The 21,444-nt window shown below is 42.2% G+C and overlaps 1 protein-coding gene and 1 pseudogene across 2 annotated transcripts in view; one reads left to right on the forward strand and one right to left on the reverse strand.

The window, feature by feature from the left end:
• Nucleotides 1-21,444, reverse strand: part of SH3GL3 (SH3 domain containing GRB2 like 3, endophilin A3) — a 141,575-nt gene that overhangs the window by 104,053 nt on the left and 16,078 nt on the right. The gene's annotated exons all lie outside the window — the stretch shown is intronic.
• LOC132360306 (actin-related protein 3-like) lies at nt 11,022-12,142 on the forward strand (annotated as a pseudogene).

Genomic DNA, 21,444 nt, shown 5'->3' on the forward strand with positions numbered 1-21,444 from the left:
CCGAAGACGTCATTTATTCTCCCACTCCTCAGAGTGCCTTTCAAATACCAACCTCCTTTTGAAACCAACTTCCATACCAAAACAGTGCAAGCACCACATGTATCTCTCTGACTTTGAATTCTGGATGTGTGAATCTGCTTACACTGTAAGCTTCAACAAATTCCAAAGCGGAGAGATGCTTAGACCCTCTCAATCTTACCTACACCATTTCATGAGAAAAGTCTGCCTTACTGCATTGTAATGCACATAGAATGCACGCTAAAGAAAGAGGCTAAGGCTCTTGAAGAAATGCTAAAATTAAATTCAGAGAATGATCTAGCCCAAAGGAATGTTTCATACAATACTGACAAGTTGAAAATCTTCAGTAATTGATGTTTGCTAAAGAACCTCATTGTAGTTTAATTATCCAAGGTCATTTCTACTTGCCTCCATCAACCGTTCTCCAGACCAGAGTCCATGTTGTCAATTCATTCATTCAAGAAACACTCACTGACCGTTGGAGCTCAGGAAGGGTGCCAGGCTCCGGTGGGAAAGAGTTTCTCTTTATCTCCTCTGTGATGCCAGTTCCTTCAATGTCATCCCAGACTCACAATATTCCAGCCTACACATCTTCTTAAAAAGGCACCAGGGACAGTGATCTGTTTTTACTCAAAACACTCTGACACCAAATGTGTAGCTTTTTCTTCCACCCAACAACCAATTCTTTAATTCTCCAATACCAACTGAGTGTCCTACAATTCAATTCTGACACTAATTACCTGGAGTTGGCATCAGACTCCACAGGTTTCAAGGCTCCATCCCACAAGACTGCCCTCACTTCAGATGCCAGACACAAGTATCGGGTCTCCAGGTTACCCACACATCTGTCCCACTTGGCTACAAAGTTGGGGATTCCCACAATCTCCTCCTTAGGTTTGAAAATTTGCTAGAAAAGCCAACAGAACTCAGGAGAGCATTTTACCATTAATAGTCTATTATAAAGATACAACTTAGGAACAGCCAAATGCAAGAGATGCACAGAGCAAGGAAGTGAAGCGGGGAGCAAAGAGCTCCCACGCCCTCTCCGGGCACACCACCTCCATGTGTTCACCAACTGGAAAGTTCTCTGAACCTCTTCTTTTAAGAGTCTTTACTGAGGTGTCATCAGGTAGGCATTATGGATTAAATCTTTGTCCATTGGTGGTTAACTCAATCCCCACTCCCTCTCCCTTCCCTGGAAGTCAGGGGGTAGGGCTAAAAGTTTCAACCCTCTATTCATGCCTTGCTCTTTCTGGTGACCAGCCCCCATCCTAAATCTATCTAGGAGCCCCGACTCAACAGTAATCTCATTAGCATATAAAAGACACTCATCACTTAGGAGGTGCCGAGGATTTGGGGAGCTGTGTGCCAGGAACCAGAGACAAAGGACCAGGTGTCAGAGCACCCTCTCCCTCTTCACTATGCGCATGGTGGATATTTCAAAACCTATAAATGACATTTTCTACCCACTGCATTTACCAGAAAAAAAACAAAACTCTTATCCCCAGGAGACCACCTGAGTGGCTTCCTCTCCACCTGGAGGCTGAGCCATTCTGATGACTCCCAGTGTCCTTCTGGCCTTTATCCATCAGTGACCAGCATCTAAGAGTCACCTGGAACAGTGCAGTGGGTAAACAGCAAAGCCTCTGCTAATCAAGGTCCTCAGAAAATAACAACAACAAACCATCACAAAGCATTCATTAATGGGGCACAGCAGGAGGGAGGCAGCCTAGACCCACGGAGAAGGGGAGGCCAAATATCCAAGCGTGGAGATGTCTTGAGGGTCCCAGCTTCGTCCTTCTCTCTTAAGTTAGTTCTCACACAAGGTCATCAGTCTCTTCCCAATGTCTTAGCTGACCTCTGTGGGCCAAACAATTCTGTTCCTGATGACCCCGTTCCCCCAGCCTGCCAAAAAATGCCCAGGCCCTGGAGATAGGTTCAGTTCCCTCTTATCTGTCCAGCTAGCTAGCCATCTCCTTTATCTCTAGATAATTCCCACTAGACTCCACTGACAACAGTTACAAACCTGTGCCACAGGCTGTTCTCTCTCAAATAGGTGTAATTCCCCTGCTTGATTTCACTTGGAAAGGGCACGCTGGTTCAGCCTCTTCATTTTAAATAGACGTGGAGGCCCATAGGGGTTAAGTGACTTTCCAAAGATCAACAAGCGGTGGCAGACTGAAATCTAAAACTGTTGTGCCCCAGGGTTACCGGACCATTCAATATGAAAGGAAGCTTGTGTTTGTAGTTATGGAAGAATAATGCAGTTTGCAAATACATAAAGTTGCCCCTAGGCTATCAAACACTGGCTAAGGACTGAGTAATAGAACAGCTACTACTACGGGGGCACTAGGGAGAGTCTTCATCCCAATCAAAGGAAGCAGTAAACATCCAGGAAAAGCAAACTGGATGAAAGTGGAAAAAGGGATGGAGAAATGGAGGTAATGGTAGTTGACCCTGGATAATGGAAATTAAGTGGTTTTAGACTTTTTCCCTTAGCTTTACTGTGATGCTTGAATTTTCTTCTCAAGTAGGTATTTATCATCATAATTAGGGAAAGTAGACCAATAAGCCTGATTCCTAGAGTCACACTCAGAAGCCAGCCTCATTTCCTGGGAGTCATACAAGATATAACACCTGCCTGGAGAATGCCATCAGAAGAAACAAAGCACTCCGTAAGCCATGAAACGTACCAGCTCTTTACAAGGCATCCCATCCACTAGCACAAGCCATGCTGGACTCTCAGGGCACCGCGTTCAACCCCGGTGCACGGCATTATAGCTTCAGAACTGGCCAGGATCTTTGTCAAAAAGTCAACTTCAGTCTTCTGGGTCAGGGGAGGCAGATAACTAACAGTGCCTAGATGCTCACTAAAGTCCCCATGAAAACTAAAAATAGCAATAGGTCTGGACAAGATAAGAGTGCATTTACCATATACCAAAATCAGAAGGATCTTCCACTGATGGGAAGGAATTCAGGTATATAGTCACTGACAAGTGAACATCAGCCCCCAAACCAGAAGTGGCTGCAGTGTGAAACTGAGTTCATCGTTCAGAGAACACACCCTTTCCATCACAGACATTGTAGACTTGTGTGCTTACCATACAGTTTTCTAGTAAGTAGCAATCCCATGACCTGCTCTAACAAATTCAGTATGTAGAACACCACAGTGTTCCCGCACATGGAAGTCAGGGTCTTGAGGAAAAGGTGCCTTTTTCTAACTCACAAAGAGCACCATATAGGCTAGCAGTGACCTCATCAATACCCTAACCCCACTGGCTGCTCCTCCACAAAACTCTAAGGGATTCAATCCAAAGCACATAACCAGCCTGACACTGTTGGGAACCCCTTTCTGAAGAAGTCGAGTCCCTATGTCTCATCAATAACTTTCTTGCCTCATCCGTCCTGAAGCAACAGCTTCTAGGGAGCAACCCAGCAAGGTGCAGAGATGACCAGACCAACTGCATTCCTGGGTGACCTTGGAAGAGTGCCTGCAGGCAGGTATACATTTTCATGCAATGAAAGTTTGATCAGAGGTGGCCTCAGACCCTGCAGGGCCAATGTCCATTTTATCACTTGTCAGAAAATGGACAGTGGGGGGAAAAGAAGCTATGTCAGCCAAAAACAGCTGCCCGAGATGTGTGACAGACCAGAACTGTCCCACTGGAGACACCGGCTCAGCCGCTGGCCTCAGTCGGTGAGGACAGGGAGGGCACTGTGAGTGAACAGTGTATCACATCCAGGAGCCAACACTAGGCTTATTCATGGGTAAGTAAATAGAAACACAACAGTCTGAGGCCTATGACCAGAATTTGAAGCATAGGAGAACAAAAATAGTTCCTCGAGGAATAAGAGCAAAGACCTTCTTGCACATAACTTTACTGCAGGGAAGAGTAAAAACTGCTTTGGGTCTGTGATAGGAAATGAGGGCACATTCCTCCAAAATAGGCCACGTACAAAATAGAAGAGGCAAATGTATCCAACAGAATGAACTGAGGAAGAAGAGACCACAGAGAAAATTAAAACATCATAGCCAAATTATAGGAAATTCGGGGCCGAGAGGAATGTGCTGAAAAACAGCATGAGGACACGATGAGACACAGCCCAAAGGTGGGACAGCTAGCCTGGTCATTTCAACAAACTGACGTCATGAGAGAAAAAAGAACAAAAAGAAAAAAATCAGAGGTGAAGGGAACTCTTCTAGATTATAAGAGATTTTAAAATGACCAAGCAATTCCACTCGTAGGTATATACCCAAAAGAACTGAAAAGGTACTCAAATATCTGTGCACAGTATTGTTGTGTCCTGAATGTTTGTGTCTCCCCAGCCCCAAAATCCATATGTTGAAGCACCAACTCCCAATGTGATGGTTATTTGGAGGTGGGGTCTTTGGGAGGTAATTACATTTAGGTAAGGAGGATGGATAAGGACTGGTATCCTTATAAGATGAAGAAGAGTCCAGAGCTCTCTCTTTCCCAAAGACATTTGGGAATAATTAGGGAAGCTTGCATATAGGCTGGGCATTGAATGATATAAAGAATCATTGTTAGGTGTGATAACGGTAGCATAGTTAAGGAGAAAAATGCCTTTATTTTTCAGATGTGCACACTGAAGTATTTGGGAACAAAATGTTATGATGTTTGTTAAAGTATTTCAGGAAAAAAGGAAGATGAAGCAAAGGTGGCAAAATGTTAACAATTGTGAGATGCAGGTGATGGGGTCGGGATATTAACTGTATTTTTCTCTTTAGTTTTCTATATGTTTAAATTTTTTCATAATAAAGGTAAAAAAAACTCCCAATCAAAATCCCAGCAAGTTATTTTGTAGATATTGACAAACTGATTCTAAAGTTTTATATGGAGAGGCAAAAGACCCAGAATAGCCAAGATTGATACTGAAGAACAAAGTTGGAGGACTGAGGTTATCAGACTGTAAGGCTTACTATAAAGCTACAGTTAAATAAGACAGCATGGTATTGGTGAAAGAATACACAAATAGATCAATGGAGCAGAACAGAGAGCTCACAAGTAGACTCCCATAAATACGGTCAACTGATCTTTGACAAAGGAGCAAAGGCAGTACAATGGAGCAAAGATAATCTCTTCAACAAATGGTGCTGGAACAACTGGAACGACCAAAGGACTATAAAATTTGGAATCATCTAGATCCGCTTTGCAAATTGGGGTAACTCCAATCTACCTGGCAGCAGCTTTGAGAAATTTCTGAAAAACATAAAGCAGGCAAGAATGCCTGAAGCAAGGACGGATGGATCCCTCACTCACTGGTCAGACCGGCACACACAATGGGATAAATAAAGGGCCACAGGGTGGAAGTCCCACAGATGCCCCGAAAAGAGCACTCGTGGTAGTTACTAATGAAGATGGTAGAGTGCCTTACCTAAACTTGGGAAGACACACAAAGAGGAAAGGAACCATTGGCAAAGCAATTAAAGAAAACCCTGCCAGAGATTTCCTCCAGTTACTTCATTATTTCCACAAATATTAAGTGCCTGTTACGTGAAACTGGGGCTGGGAACACAGCAGCAAACAAAACACACTTGGTGTCTAACGTCATGGTGGCTGTGCCATCCAATCCATACCCACTAGCTACATATGGCCATTTACATTTTAATTTTAATGAATTAAAGTTAAATAACATTTTAGAATTCTATCACAGTCGCATTAGCCACATTTCAAATGCTCAATAGCCATGTGTAGCTAGTGGCTATCAAATGCTCCCAGGAGCAGCCCTCAGCCAATGCCGGCAGGGCAGGTGGTAGATAAACGCCCCAGCCTCCTGCCTCTGGTTGGCATAACTCTGAGGTGGCTTCCACGCTGTCTCTGAGAGTTCCCCGGCAAGCCTGAGCCCCAGGTGCCCTCAGAGGTCACTAATTTGGTAGCACACCTTTCACTGGCTTCCTTCTCTCCCGTCTCTCTTCCCCACTCCCCAACTGGTTTTCCCGGCATCATCTCAAAACCAACAACAACCAAAAAGCTGCCTCCCCACAAATTCCTGTTTCGAAGTCTGCTTACGGGAACCTTCAAACCAAGGAAACAATATACACAGTCCAGCTGCACTACCCCCCACCCCCAAACACTCTAACCACCAGAATATACTACCTATACTGTAAGTGAAGCAGCAAGGGGGTTCCTTCAGTGTTGATCCCAAATGTGCTCATCTTTGAAGGATCCTGAAAATATGCACCCAGCCCTTAAACCATAAATTACTAAGTGCAGACCTTAATGTATGCAGTATGGAAACGTGTAGCATTGTGGAGGGGTTGAGGGGGAATTGAGAGACCTAAGTCATCACCCAAGCAGGCCTTCTGCTCCCCAGGGACCCAATAGTGGGTTCTCACACACGGACCTTATGAGGGTGAAGCTTGGCCAAATTCTGCTTTAAGGAGCAGAGTTTGATTTTCTGTCCCAGGCAGGAGGCCAGCGGAAAAACTTAACAGCTAGTGTTTATTGCATGTTTATTACGTGATGAGCCCTGTGCTAAGTACTTCAAATGCATTAGCTCATTTAATCCCCTGAGTCCACCATGTTGGAGCTGTTTTTCTCCCCATTGTACAGAAGAGGAAACTGAGGCTTACAGAAGGGAAGGGGCTTGCCTAAGATTACACCACTATTACACTGTTGCGCTGGGACTCCAACCAGGTCTCCCTGACTCTGAACCCAAACTCTTCACCAACAGGTAACACAACTCCCTTCTAAATGATTATTATAATAAAATCACCATTTATTGAACCGTATAATGTGCAAAGCACTTTAGATACGTAACTTCTTATCCTCACCACAACCCTCCAAGTTAGAATTGAGCCAGATACTATGTAAGCTTCATATATACATTAGCCCATGGTTCTGATGAACCTAGGGGCAGGACAGGAATAAAGACACAGAGGTAGAGAATGGACTTGAGGACACAGGGAAGGGGAAGGGTAACCTGGGACGAAGTGAGAGAGTGGCATGGACATATATACACTACCAAATGTAAAATAGATAGTTAGTGGGAAGCAGCCACATAGCAAAGAGAGATCAGCTCGATGCTTTGTGACCACCTCGAGCGGTGGGATAGGGAGAGTGGGAGGGAGGCGCAAGAGGGAGGGGCTATGGGGATATATGTATACATATAGCTGATTCACTTTGTTATACAGCAGAAACTAACACAACATTGTAAAGCAACTATACTCCAATAAAGGTGTTAGAAAAACAATAATAAATAAATACATTAGCCCTAGGAAGAGTTATCTCCATTTCACAGGTAAGAAGACTGAGGCACTAAGAAGCATTTCCCCAGGGACTTCCCTGCTGGCGCAGTGGTTAAGCATCCGCCTGCCAATGCAGGGGACATGGGTTCGAGCCCTGGTCCGGGAAGATCCTGCGTGCCACGGAGCGACTAAGCCTGTGTGCCACAACTACTGAGCCTGCGTTCTAGAGCCCGCAAGCCACAACTACTGAGCCCATGCGCCACAACTACTGAAGCCTGCACGCCTAGAGCCCATGCTCCGCAACAAGAGAAGCCACCACAGTGAGAAGCCCGCACACTGCATCAAAGAGTAGGCCCCACTCATTGCAACTAGAGAAAGCCCGCACACAGCAATGAAGACCCAATGCAGCCATAAATAAATAAATAAATAAACAAACTTAAAAAAAAGAAAAATACTCAGGTTTTTTTTTTAAAAAAAGAAGCATTTCCCCAGCAAGTGCCAGTGCAGAGAGCCAAGTCGGCTACGTTCTCCTTCCTACCTGGGTGGGGCTCCTGGATTCCATCATGCTCTTCATCTTACCTGCGGAGAGATCCAGCTTCCTCCTCTGCAAACCCTGCTTGGTCAATGCTTAGAGGTAACTACGACTGATCGAGATCGCCTACCTGCTCAGAGGAAACCCAGCAGCAGTCCTCCCAAGGCTCTGCCCCTTCCTTAACCTGCAAGTTGTCCCAGGTCCTGTCTTCTCAGAGTGATGTCACCCCATCCCATTAGCTTTCGGCTAAATGGCTTGGCCCTCACTCTCTGGTCCCATGCAATCTCCCCTGCCTCGTACCCACCTTTTCTCACTGCCCCAAATGCCCTCAAGAGATCTCAATAAACAAATCAATAGCCTTATCAAAGAAAGGACATATCATGGAGACTACAGGGCTTTTCGTCCTTGGAGAAGTAAATTAAATAAATCCAATAATATTTGTTCCTTAACAATCTACGCTGGTCTTCTGATATTACACTCCTTATTTTGATGATAAGCTTCCAAGAATTTTTCAATTATGGCTATTTCAGCTAATTTCCATTCCCAAAGAACCCCCATCTAAATCTACCACGGAGAATAGATACACCACATTTCTTTAAAATATGCATGTTTGGCAACTCAAAAGGGTACCATCTGGTTCACATAATTTCTGCATGAAGTTTCTGAAAAGCCTACACAACATATATGATCCACTCCTACTGCAATAGAAGCCAAAACATTCCACTGTTATTGTACAAATCGACTCAGGTTAACTGTGGCTGAAATTGGCCATGGACCTTGCAACGATCAACTCCCTTAGAACACAGCTCACCAATTAAAATATACATATTTAATCAAAGTCATGCTAGAGAGGAAAGATAAACATGAAAATGACATCACCCTCAAGAATCATTTTTGAGCCCTGGGAAAAGCAAGTAGAAAACTGGCAAGAAAAGCAAATTGGGACTCTTTCAAAATGAAGCAAAGGAGAAGGCAAAATAAAGTCGGAATAATGAAAACAAGAAGAGAATGATGATGGGAGTGGAGGGAACCCAGCGAGGGGACTAAGCACTGTTTCCTTGGTGAGGAATTACAATGCGGCACATGGCAAAATGCCTAACAACCTGTAAACAGAAAACACTATGTCCCCATCGGAGTAAACACATCAAGGCCATTCCTCACCAGCACTGTAAACTCTGGATAGAGGAGTTCGTTGGTGTGTGACAGACAGTGAGGCATTACCAGAAGTGACTTTGGGGTACGCAAGTCTCCTGAATTACAAAGTAAGAATGTATTCCAGAGCGAGGCCCTTCCCAGGTCACCAGGATGAATCAGAATTGTTAAATGATTGGAGATCCTCCAAAAAACACACAACCCAATTGCAGATGCAGACAAAACGTTTTTAGTGTTCTGTCCAGGGCTGCAGAAATGTTGCACACCAGCATACGTAAATTCCCTGGACTTACAGCTCAGAGCAGAGGTTGGCAAACATTTTCTGTAAAGGACCAGAGAGCAATATTACAGGCTTTGTGCTCTATGTTGTCTCTTGTCATAACTATTCAATTCTGCTTTATGCCATAGACAGCATGCACGAAAATGGGCTTGGGTGCGTGTTCCAATAAAACTTTATTTACGGACACTGAAATTTTAATCATATGTAATTATTGGGTGTCACAAAATAGAATTCTTTTGATTTTTTTCAGCCATTAAAAAAATGTAAAAATCATTCTTAGCTCACAGGTTGTGCAAAAAAAAAAATAGGTAATGGGCTATATTTGACCCACAGGCCAGTTTGCCAACTCCTGATTTAGAGCTTCTATTTAATAGAGGCTAAATAGGTGACATATGGTTCAAATGAATGATAAAGACACCTTGGATTTATTCGAAGATTGAAAATCATGAGGAAGAGACTGGAGGGTAGCACCGGATTTATCTCATGCAATGGTGACAAGTACTGTACTGCATTTGTCTTGGAATCACTCAAGGCCTGTCCTTGAGTCCTTACAAGACCACTTGCCAGCTGTATGACCTTGAGCAAGTTTTACTTAACCTTGCCAAGCCTAATTTCCTCCCTCATAAAAGGAGAAGTAAGACTAGCACCTTCTTTTTTTCCAATAATCATTTTTTTAATTGAGGTATAGTTAATTTACAATGCTGTGTTAGCTTCAGGTGTACAGCAAAGTGATTCAGATGTGTGTCTGTGTGTGTGTGTGTGTGTGTGTGTGTGTATTCTTTTTCAGATTCTTTTCCATTATAGGTTAGTACCTTCTTGGTAGAGGTATCAAGGAGATGAAATGAGATGCTCTAAAAATACTTTGCACAGTACCCAGCACTTCTACGAAATAGAGCTAAATAGCATTATGATTATACTCATGGAATGATTAGTTGATTGACTACAAAACATTTTTCCTGGATATGAAGATAACATTTCCTGGAAGTGAAGAAGTCCCGACTCCTAATTTATGAAAGTCAAAGCTCAAAACAAAGTAGATGCCAGAGGCAAACATCAAACTAATACAATAAAAGAATATTTGAATTTTGGTGCCACACCCCAATGATTCAGCTATTAAGAGTCTGGAAACCCGGGCTTCCCTGGTGGTGCAGTGGTTGAGAATCTGCCTGCCAATGCAGGGGACACGGGTTCGATCCCTGGTCTGGGAAGATTCCACATGCCGCGGAGCAGCTGGGCCTGTGAGCCACAACTACCAAGCCTGCACGTCTGGAGCCTGTGCTCCGCGACAAGAGAGGCCGCGATAGTGAGAGGCCCGCGCACCGCGATGAAGAGTGGCCCCCGCTTGCCACAACTAGAGAAGACCCTCGCACAGAAACGAAGACCCAACACAGCCATAAATAAATAAATAAATAAATAAATAAATAAATAAATAAATAAATAAAAATTAAAAGAAAAAAAAGAGTCTGGAAACCTCCAATTTCTATAAAAGTTGTAAGCTTGAATTCATGAGAAAAGAATGTAAGCATACACAGTCATTCAGTCACTCAACAAGCACTTCTATTCCAGGACAGCCTGCCTGCCTGGGTTGCAGAAGTGGTAGCCACTGACCAAGCCTGCCTCTGCTTCTGCTTCCCATCTCCATCCCTCACCCCATGACAGACAGTGGCCAGCTGTGGATGGTCAAATAGCTTCTATCTCCCGCTGCTCAACCCTGGCCCCAGTCAGCACCAAACAGACAGTTGCAGCGGCAGCAGGTGACAAGGAAGATGGTGGACGGCTGCCGGCCTGTGTGCTGGACTATGGTACAGGGTATTGCTATTAAGGAGTCAGCAAAAAAAAGGATGAGAAAGCTCAAAGGAGGGTGATGAAAGGTGTTGATGACCTAGACTTCTTCATTGCTGATGAAGCAACAGAAAAACCTTCATATGCAAAAAAGTGGCCAATCTGCCATGGCATTGTTGAAGAATGGGACTTGATGAAAAAGTTTATGGATCAAATGATCTTTAAATATTTAAGAGCAGAACATGAAGACCATTTTTTTTGACTGAACCTCCACTGAATACTCCAGAAAACAGGGAATATACTGCTGAAATAATGTTCTAGGCTCGTACATTTCTGCACAGGCCATTCTTGCCTTAGCTGCATCCTGGACCTCAAGACAAGGAGGAGAACAATCTGTTGATTGGTACGATAATAGACAGTAGAAACAGTGTCACCCATGCCACCCCTGTGACTGAAGGGTATGTGATTGGCAGCTGTGTTAAGCACATTCCAAACACAGGATGAAAAAGAACATAATTTATTCAGCAACTGCTGAGAGATGGAGAAGTAAGAATCCTTCAGAGCAATCCTTGGAAACTTTAAAGGAAACTTTAAACTTTAAACTATAGTTATGCCTGCCCAGATTTAGTGAAAGAATTTAACAAGTATGACACAGATGGAGCAAAGTGGATTAAACAGTATACTGGAATCAGTGCTATCTCAAAGAAAGAATTTTCCATTAGTGTTCGTTATTGAGAGATTCTTGGGACCTGAAATTTTTTCTCATCTAGAGTTTGCTAATCCAGGCTTTACTCAACCTATCTCAGAAGTTGTAGATAAAGTAATTCACAACTGTCCTACTGATGTCAGACGTCCTCTCTACAAGAATATTGTCCTCTCTGGAGGTTCAACCATGTTCCGGGACATCGGACATCACTTGCAAAGAGATTTGAAAAGAACTATAGATGCCAGGCTGAAATTAAGTGAGGAACTGAGTGGTGGTAGATTGTCACAAAAACCTATCAATGTACAAGTCATTACACCCAAAATGCAGTCACAGGCAATTTGGTTTGGAGGATCCATGCCGGCTTCCACACCTGAATTCTACCACGTATGCCACACCAGAAAGGATTATGAAGAAATTGGGCTTAGCATTTTTCATCACTATTCAGTGTTTGGAATCATGTAAAATTGACTTCGTAGTTATTGGGGTTAGGGAGATGAGGAAGAAATCATCTTTCTGATTGCCTTTTTTGCCTGGATGGCTGGTTTTGAGATTTTAAACTTGACTTGAAATAATAGGACCACACTCAATTACACAGGAATATTTTAGTAAGTTTATCAACATGGGAATGTAAAGGAGAGCCAAAATGATGAAATGTTTTTCTTCAGATTCAGTATTTGAATCGTATGTGTAACAAAAAGAAGCAGGTGTTCGTTCTTTCTGTGCCCTGATAGGTTCTATATTATTGAATTAGCCAAGATTTGATGGGATTTATCGGTACACTATAAATGTACCGATAAATATACATAACGCTTGAACTGAACATTTCTAAGTGTAAAATGCAAGAGCTTGCTTATATTTCATACTTTTTATCCTTTGAGGGAAAAAAGTCACGGGAAAACTAGTATTTGAGGGGAAAAGTGACCAAGTAAAGGACAAATTCACAAAGTAGCCTATGACACATGGCATAGACACACACACTCATGGGATTCCAGTTATTAGGAAGTGCCTCCATACCCTGTGCCCCCCAGTGGTTTTCCTTGCAAGTGCTTTTGGGACTAAGAAGCTATTATCTTGGATTAACTGATACTTGCTAGTGCTTTCTGTTTAACTCTCATTCTGTTTCTTGCTTTAAAGGAAAAGTAAAAACAAGACTGTTGGACCAGTATTGCAGTTCTGTAGTGTCATTTCCTATTAAAAAAATTAATCATTTGATTACCTAAATTGGTCATTTTTGAAGCCTAACACCATTCTAATAAAGGCACAAATTTCTTTTGAATACTTGTTTCAAGTTCTTTTTAAGTTAATAAATCTATTTTCTTCAAACCTCTGCAACAGTTCTTTAAAATCCAACAATTGTAGCAAACTGACTTTTTATGTGTTCTAAACAAATAATTGTTAACTTTTAATATGTCGAGTGCTTTCATTTTGATAACTGGATCTCCACTTGATATTTTCATTTGTATAACTCATTTGCAGTCTGAAAAGTTTTTTTTTAGTTCCAGTCTCTGACATATCATGGAAAGTTAATTTTCATTGCATTTGAAAATATCTGGATCATGAAGAAAAAGTGATGAAAATAAATTAAAACTAAATAACCTTTAAAATTTTTAATAAAAAAGTAGACTTCTGTGTGAGAAGCAGCTTGCAATGTCTGGTAGAAGGGCCTAAGAAGTAACCAAAATGATTTCAATACAACAAAAGTGACATTATTGATGTGTGTACACCCAGGGTTCAGGGAGCAGTGATGGGAAGCAATAGCTTTGGAGAAGAAGGAGGAAGAATAAAAGGAAGCTGGGTGAACTAGAGTTCTCCAGGCTCTGAAGATGGGGAAGAATTTTCCAGGCAGAAGTAACAGAACAGGCAAAGGACAGAATGAGCCCAAAGCTGCTGGAGAACGGAGGTTGAGCATTGCTAGAAAGAGCTGAAACCATCACACACCAACTTAAAGAACTGAGAGTCTACCCTACGCCTGTAGGGACTCCATGGCAAGGCCTGGAAGGGGAATGACAAAGTCAAATTTATACTAGTGGCAACCAGGTACGGTGTTCACTTAGGCAAGAGCCATAAGCCCCCGTGGAACAGGGTAACGTGGTGGCGATGGAGAGGAAGGGGTGAATGGGAGAAATATTTAGGAGGTAGAATCTACACAGGACTTACTGACTGCATGTTGAGGTTGGGAGGAATGAAGAAGAGAGGAGAAACTGAAATAAGAAGCCATAAAAAATAGCCAAGAAGCAAGAAATGATGGTAGATTCCAGGAGAGATGGGTGGCATGGTCTGCTGGTCTACAGTAATTGTCGGGGCAATGGATGTCAGCTTCAAAGCCAAGAACAGCCAGGGAACAGGGAGAGAAAAGCAAGGAAAACACGCACATCTTATGCACACTGTCAAGCATGTGCAAATAAGTTGGAGAGAGTGGCCAACAGCCAAAGCAGCAGGCAGCATACATTGCTGTATCAGACATTCACTGGATACGTCCTACATGTTCCTTAGGTAGTGCCTGGACACTTGGTACACACAATAAAATACATATAAACAGATTCAAATGTGATTTAATATTGCATTTTAACCAGCTATCTTTTTAAAGTAATTATGATGGCAAACAAAAATATTGTATACCTTTTCTCTTTATTCCACAGAGGAATTAGTTTATCAGACTCTGCATTAGTTAATTCATTCTTTTTTTTTTTAATGATTTCTACCTCCGTAGTGCTTAGGAATCATTTGGGTGGTGTATATATCTCACTATAGTTATTTTTTTTGTCTTTATTGAATTTTGTTACAATATTGCTTCTGTTTTATGTTTTGTTTTTTTGGCTGCGAGGCAGGTGGGATCTTAGCTCCCCAACCAGGGATTGAACCCGCACCCCCTGCATTGGAAGGCTAAGTCTTAACCAGGGAAGTCCCAGTTAATTCATTCTTGAGCAATCACGTTCATCACACAGGAAGGCACAACAAATGGAGGGGCCTTCATAATTGCTGAGGTCAAGCCCTCACTCTAAGATGAGAAAGCTCTGTGACCTTGAGGCCATCCCTTTACGTCTCTGGGCCTCCTCTCATTTGATAACACTTGTGAATGAGACTTCAGGCCAAACACTGGGACACAGGGAGGAATTAGGTCCAGACACTTTTCAAGGGCTGTTCATCTTTTCTCATTTGTTAAAATGATGAAAATAGCCACTTCTTGAGCAGGTGGTTGTGAAGATTACATACGCGTAAGTTCCTCCTTACAGTCTGTACAAACAAAAAATGTTCAATAAATGGAAACGCCCATGAAGAACCTCTAATATTGGTTTCATTATCGCCGTTTAGAGATGAAGAAACCAACGCCAAGGAGAGTGAAGTTACTCTCCCAGTCACACTTCTTGGCAAACGTGGGAAGCCTAGTTTTTGCAAACCCAGATGCTACTCTTCCCAGTACTCCCTGCTACCTCCCCTGATGGTGAGCCTCTGGCCCCCCCATTAGTCACCACAGCCAGCTGGTGAGGCTAGTAGCCCCCCCATTTTGGCACAACCACTGTTCAAATACAGGTCTCCAGTCTCTGCACTTCCCAGTTCCTTCCACCGACAGCCATAGAGGTTCAATTCCTGGAAGTTCAGCTTCAAGACATCGTGGAATGGAGTTGAATGAAAGGTACATTTAATATACCTGATTTAACAATGCCCACTCAGGCGGAAAAGAAAAAAAGACAAGAAAAGAGAAATTCCTTTATTTTCTCAGTTGCTCCTTACACCTGCTTCTACTCCTTCAAAATAAACCTGGGCCTCCATCCACTGTCCCCCAGGAAAGAAATCCACCGCTGTAAATCAGGAAAAATAAAAGTGAGTTATGGGCTTTGAGCTCCCAAGGGTCTAAGTCTTTGCTATTTATGGCCAAATTATGGAATTGTATAGGTTGTTTCGCTCTGAAATTTCTGCATTACATGCTGACTGTTAACACTACTCCTAGTCCTGGATGTCATCCCATCATATTGAGAACTCAACCCTTGAAGAGATATGACCACGAGGTTTAGACAACGATTCTGTCTTTTCTTGGAAAAAGCACTTGATTGAAGACATCAATTTGAATAGCAGGGATCCAGGATAAATAAAATTCAAGGACGTTGGTTAACTTTTGTTAAGCAGATTTTACGAGTTACATAAAATTTATCAAATTCTGTCTTAAGATACATAACTTTTACTTATGAGGTGCTAAGGCTCAATGAGAGCACCAGGGAAGAGCTCCCATCTGCCTTAGACTAGTCTAGAAACTACTTATTCTTGCATCCTCTTCTCAAAATAGTCCCAAATAGGTCACTATGAGCAAAGGGCTCGCTCCCCCTCATTTCTTGCCCATGTTCCCACAGTCGTGTGAAGCTGCTCACTCACTTCAAAGCCTGCCTTCTACTGCTCTGCCCACTCAGCACTGTTGAATTCGTATCATGACTAGACAGCTCTCTGCCCTCACACCTGATCATTCCACAGTTCCCACATTATGCCGGCCAAGCTCCTTCGAAGAGAGCCTAACACAACAGCACATGGGCAAATGCTCAACTCGGTTCCATCCAATCTGCCTTCCAACAAGGTTTCCAGGAACAGTCCCAGACGAAAAGCCAAGAGCTGTCTCTACGGAAACCATATTTATCTCCTTAGCAAGTACTGGCAACACCACAGGCGACCAGGAATCATCCTTCTACTATTCAAACCGGAGGAGATGTCAACCTGCCTATGAACCGTTTCAGCAATATGTGCTAGTCTAAGACGTTTAAAAAAGGTCGCCAACCATTTGGCAATGGACCTTGTTAATTCATCACACATGTTTCTTTTGGCCTGCAGAGGTTTTTTAAAATATAAATTAATTGCCAATATTTCAAAACTAGGAAACTTCATTTAAAACATCTGGATTTTGCACATTCCTCCCCCCAAATCAAGAGCATTCAGGCAAACAATAGGTTGGAGTTCAACAGAAGCAGGCCATCCAGGTTCCAATCCTGACAACTTGCTGAATGTTCATTCAACATTAGAGGATGGTTCCATGCAGTGTTCAAAAGGCTTAGGATTCCATAAGGGACAACCAGGACAAGAAATGACCAGACAGTCATACCTGCTAAGAAGGGATTTTATTTGGGTAACTCAAAGGACTTCTGCTTCAGGGAAGACGGAGTAGATATACTTTTCTCTATTCCTCCCACTAACTACAACCAAAATCCTGGGTATTATATATAACACAAACCCGAGAAGGCCCTGACAGGTGGAAAGAAGGAGGTACACTGAGTAGGCACCTCAGGGCCCAAGAAATGACACAGTGGTGAGCTTCCTGAGTTTTCTTTTTCCCTTATACATCCAAGACTTGGAGCTGAAACAGCAGCAACCTGTAAATACCAACAGATGCAGGAAAATAAATAAATAAGTAACCTCAATAAAGGCCTGCTCTCTCCAGCCAAAGGATCAGGCAAGGAGCAGTCTAGCAAGACAGAAATGTTTAGATAATACCCGCTGTACTCCAGCTCTACTCCAAACACCACAGAAAGAACTGTGACCCCTACCCCCATCCACACTAGCAAAGGATGAGTGGACTGGGGGAACTTGCACCTTTGCCAGGTTATAATGAGGTGACCCAATCCCCACCCCCAATTCTCTCTTCCCCTGGATGGTGTCAGAGAAAGTCAAGTAGGGAGCCAGTACTTTCATCCCCACCAGGTAGCAACAAGCTCCACCCTGCCCACACCTTCAATGTCAGTGGACAACATGTGGGGGAGCCTGGACCTCCACTCCCACAAGCAGTAGTAAGGCACCCTCTCACCCTCCTTCCTGGGGTGTATCAGAGGAGGCCTCATGGAGAATCAGGACTTCTACCACCACCCTTTGGTAATGAGGCCACCCCCTCCCATGGTGTAAGTTGAGGCCACATGGGAAACAGCTACAAGGCACTTCTACCTATCCCAGCCAGAGAGGTATCAGCACAAGCCTACTGAGGTGCCAGAACTCCCACTCCCACATAGCAATAAGGAGGCACGAACCCTGAATGTCAACAGTCTAAGTGAGAAACCTGGACATTTACTCCCACTTGGAAGTAACAAGGCAATGCCACCACCTTCCCTTGCCAAGGCAGTGGGAAAGAAAGCCAGTAAAAACAGACAATTTAATTAAGATCCAGAGTCTCACAAAATAATACCTAAAATGCCAGAGTTTCAATTTAAAAAATCCTACCATCATGAGAGTGTGGCCAAGATGGCAGAGTAGAAAGACCCTGAGCTCACCTCCTCACATGGGCACACCAAAATTACAACTATTTACAGAGCAACTATGGATGAGAATGACCTGAAGACTAGCAAAAAAGGTTTTCCACAACTAAAGATGTAAAGAAGGAGCCACAGTGAGACAGGTAGGAGGGGCAGAGACATAGTATAGTCAAGACTCACACCCCCAGCTAGGCAACCCACAAACAGGAGGATAATTATAATTGCAAAGGTTTTACCCTAGGGGTGAGGGGTCTGAGCCCCACATTGGGCTCCCCAGCCTGGGGGTCCTGCACTGGGAATACAAGCCCCAGAACAACTGGTTTGCATACAAGAGAGCCAGAGGGCTATAGGAAACAGACTCCACTCTTAAATGGCTCATGCAAAATTTCACATGTCCTGAGACCCAACGCAGAGGTAATAATTTGAAAGGAGCCTGGGTCAGACCCACTTTCTGACCTTGGAGAGTCTCCCAGAGAAGCAGGAGGCAACTAGGATTCCCTTTGGGGGCACAGATGCTAGCAAGCACCATGTTGGAGCCCTCCTTCTAGCCTAAGAGCACTGGGGCTTACCCACCCACCAGCCAGTTGATACCAGCCCCGGGACCCCCAGGACCCTCAGCCAGCCATGCCAGGACCTGGTCCCACACACCGGCAGGCCAGCAGCATCCGCATGAGGCAGGGCCTGGAAGCCAACCAGGCCAGGGGACAGTCCCACCTACAAGTGCACCCACAGTAGTCAGCCCTGTCTCAACAGAAGGGCCCACTCAGTCCACATAGAAGGCACTGCTAGAGCATATAGCTTTGGTGACCAGAAGGGAGTGTGCTACTGAGCCCCATAGGACATCTCCTACATAAGGCCATTTCTCTGGATCAGGAAAAATAACCAACCTACCTAATACGTAGAAATAAAAATAGTTAAGCAAAATAAGGTGACAGAGGAATATGTTCCAAATGAAGAAACAAGATAAAACTCCAGAAGAAGAACTAAGTGAAGTGAATATAAGCAATCTACTCAATAAAGAGTTCAAGGTAATGATCATAAAGATGCCCAGTGAAATTGGGAGGAGAATGGATGAACACAGTGAGAAGTTTAACAAAGAGTTGGAAAATATAGAGAAGAACTAAACAAAGCTGAAGAATACAACAACTGAAATAAAAAATATACTAGAAATAATCAACAGATGAAATGATACAAAGGAGTGGATCACCAAACTGGCAGACAGAATAGTGGAAATCACCCAAGCTGAAAAGAAAAAAAAAATTTTTTTTTTCCTGAGGATAGTTTAAGAGACCTCTGAGACAATATCAAGCATACTAACATTCACATTATAAGGGTCCCAAAGGAGAAGAGAGAGAGAAAGGGACAGACAACTTACTTGAAGAGATAATAGCTGAAAAACATCCCTAACCTGGGAAAGGAAACAGACATCCAGGTCCAGGAATCACAAAGAGTCCCAAACAAGATGAACCCAAAGAGATCCACAGCAAGACACATTATAATTAAAATGGAAAAAATTAAAGACAGAGAGAATCTTAAAAGCAGCAAGGAAAAGCAACAAGTTACATAAAAGGGAACTCCCATAACACTTGTCAGCTACTTTTCAGCAGAAACTTTGCAAGCCAGAAGGGAGTGGCATAATATATTTAAAGTGATGAAAGGAAAAAACCTAAAACCAAGAATACTCTACCTGGCAAGGCTATCACTCAGATTTGAAGGAGATATAGAGAGTTTTACAGACAAGTAAAAATAAAAGAGTTCAGCATCACTAAACTGGCTTTACAAGAAATGTTAAAGGGACTTCTCTAAGCAGAAAAGAAAAGGCCACAACTAGAAATATGAAAATTATGAAAGGAAATATGTCAATGGTAAAGGCAAATATACAATAAAGGTAGTAGATCAGCCACTTAAAAAGATAGAAGGTTAAAAGACAAAAGTAGTAAAATCATCTATATCCACAATAAGTAGGTAAAAGATGAACAAAAAGATGTAAATGTGAAGTCATAAACATTAAATGTGGGGCGAGGGGGAGTAAAAATGCAGGGTTGTTAGAACGCATTCAAACTTAAGAGATCACCAACTTAAAATAATCATGTATATACATATATATATATGTTGTTACATATAAACCTTGGGGTAACCACAAACCAAAAATCTGTAATAAAAACACAAAAAAGAGAAAGGAATCCAGACATAACAATAGAACAGTTATCAAATGATAAGGGAAAAAAGCAAACGAAGAAGAAAGGAATGCAAAAGAACCACAAAAAAACCCAGAAAACCATTAACAAAATGGCAGTAAGTACATACCTAATCAATGATTTCTTTAAATGTAAATGGACTAAATGCTCCAATCAAAAGATATAGAGTGGCTGAATGGATATAAAAATATAACCCATATATATATTGCCTACAAGACACTCACTTCAGATCTAGAGACACACACAGCCTGAAAGTGAAGTGATGGAAAAAGTTACTCCATGCAAATGGAAATAAAAAAGAAAGCTGAGGAAGAAATACTTGGACCAAAGTAGACTTTAAAACAAAGACTGTAACATGAGATAAAGAAGGACTTTACAGAATGATAAAGGAATCAATTCAACAAGAAGATATAACACTTGTGTGTGTGTGTGTGTGTGTGTGTGTGTGTGTGTGTGTATCCCCAACATAGAAACAACTAAATACATAAAGCAAATATTAACAAACAAAAAGGGAGAAATTGATAGTAACACAATAATGGTAGGGGACTTTAACAACCCACTTACATCAATGGACAGATCATCCAGACAGAAAGTCAATAAGGAAACACTGCTCTTAAATGACACATTAGACTAAATGAACTTAAATATATATAGAACATTCTATCCAAATACAGCATAATACACACTCTTTTCAAGTGCACATGAAATATTCTCCAGGACAGATCACATGCTAGGCCACAAAACAAGTCTTAATGAATTTAAGAAGACTGAAATCATACCAAGCATTTTTTCCAACCACTATGCAATAAGACTAAATCAACTATGAGGAAAAAACTGCAAAAACACAAGACATGGAGGCTAAACAATAGGCTACTAAACAACCAAAGGGTCACTGAAGAAATCAAAGAGAAAATGAAAAAACTACTTGGAGACCAATGAAAATGGAAACAAAATGATTCAAAATCTGTGGGATGCAGCAAAAGCAGTTCTAAGAGGGAAGTTTATAGTGATAAAATCCCACCTAAGGAAACAGGAAAAATCTCAAATAAACAACCTAACCTTGCACCTAAAGGAACTAGAAAAAGAACAAGCAAAATCCAAAGCTAGTAGAAGGAAAGAAATAATAAAGATTAGAGCAAAAATAAATGAAATAGAGGCTAATAAAATAGAAAAGATCAATGAAACTATGAGCTGGTTCTTTGAAAATATAAACAAAGTTAATAAACCTTTGGCCAGACTCATCAAGAATAAAAGAGAGAGGGCACAAATAAAATAATAAATGAAAAAGGAGAAATTACAACTAACACTGTATAACTACAAAGGATTATTAGAGATTACTACAAAC

Source organism: Balaenoptera ricei, chromosome 2 (genome assembly GCF_028023285.1).
Source record: "Balaenoptera ricei isolate mBalRic1 chromosome 2, mBalRic1.hap2, whole genome shotgun sequence".
NCBI lineage: Eukaryota > Metazoa > Chordata > Mammalia > Artiodactyla > Balaenopteridae > Balaenoptera > Balaenoptera ricei.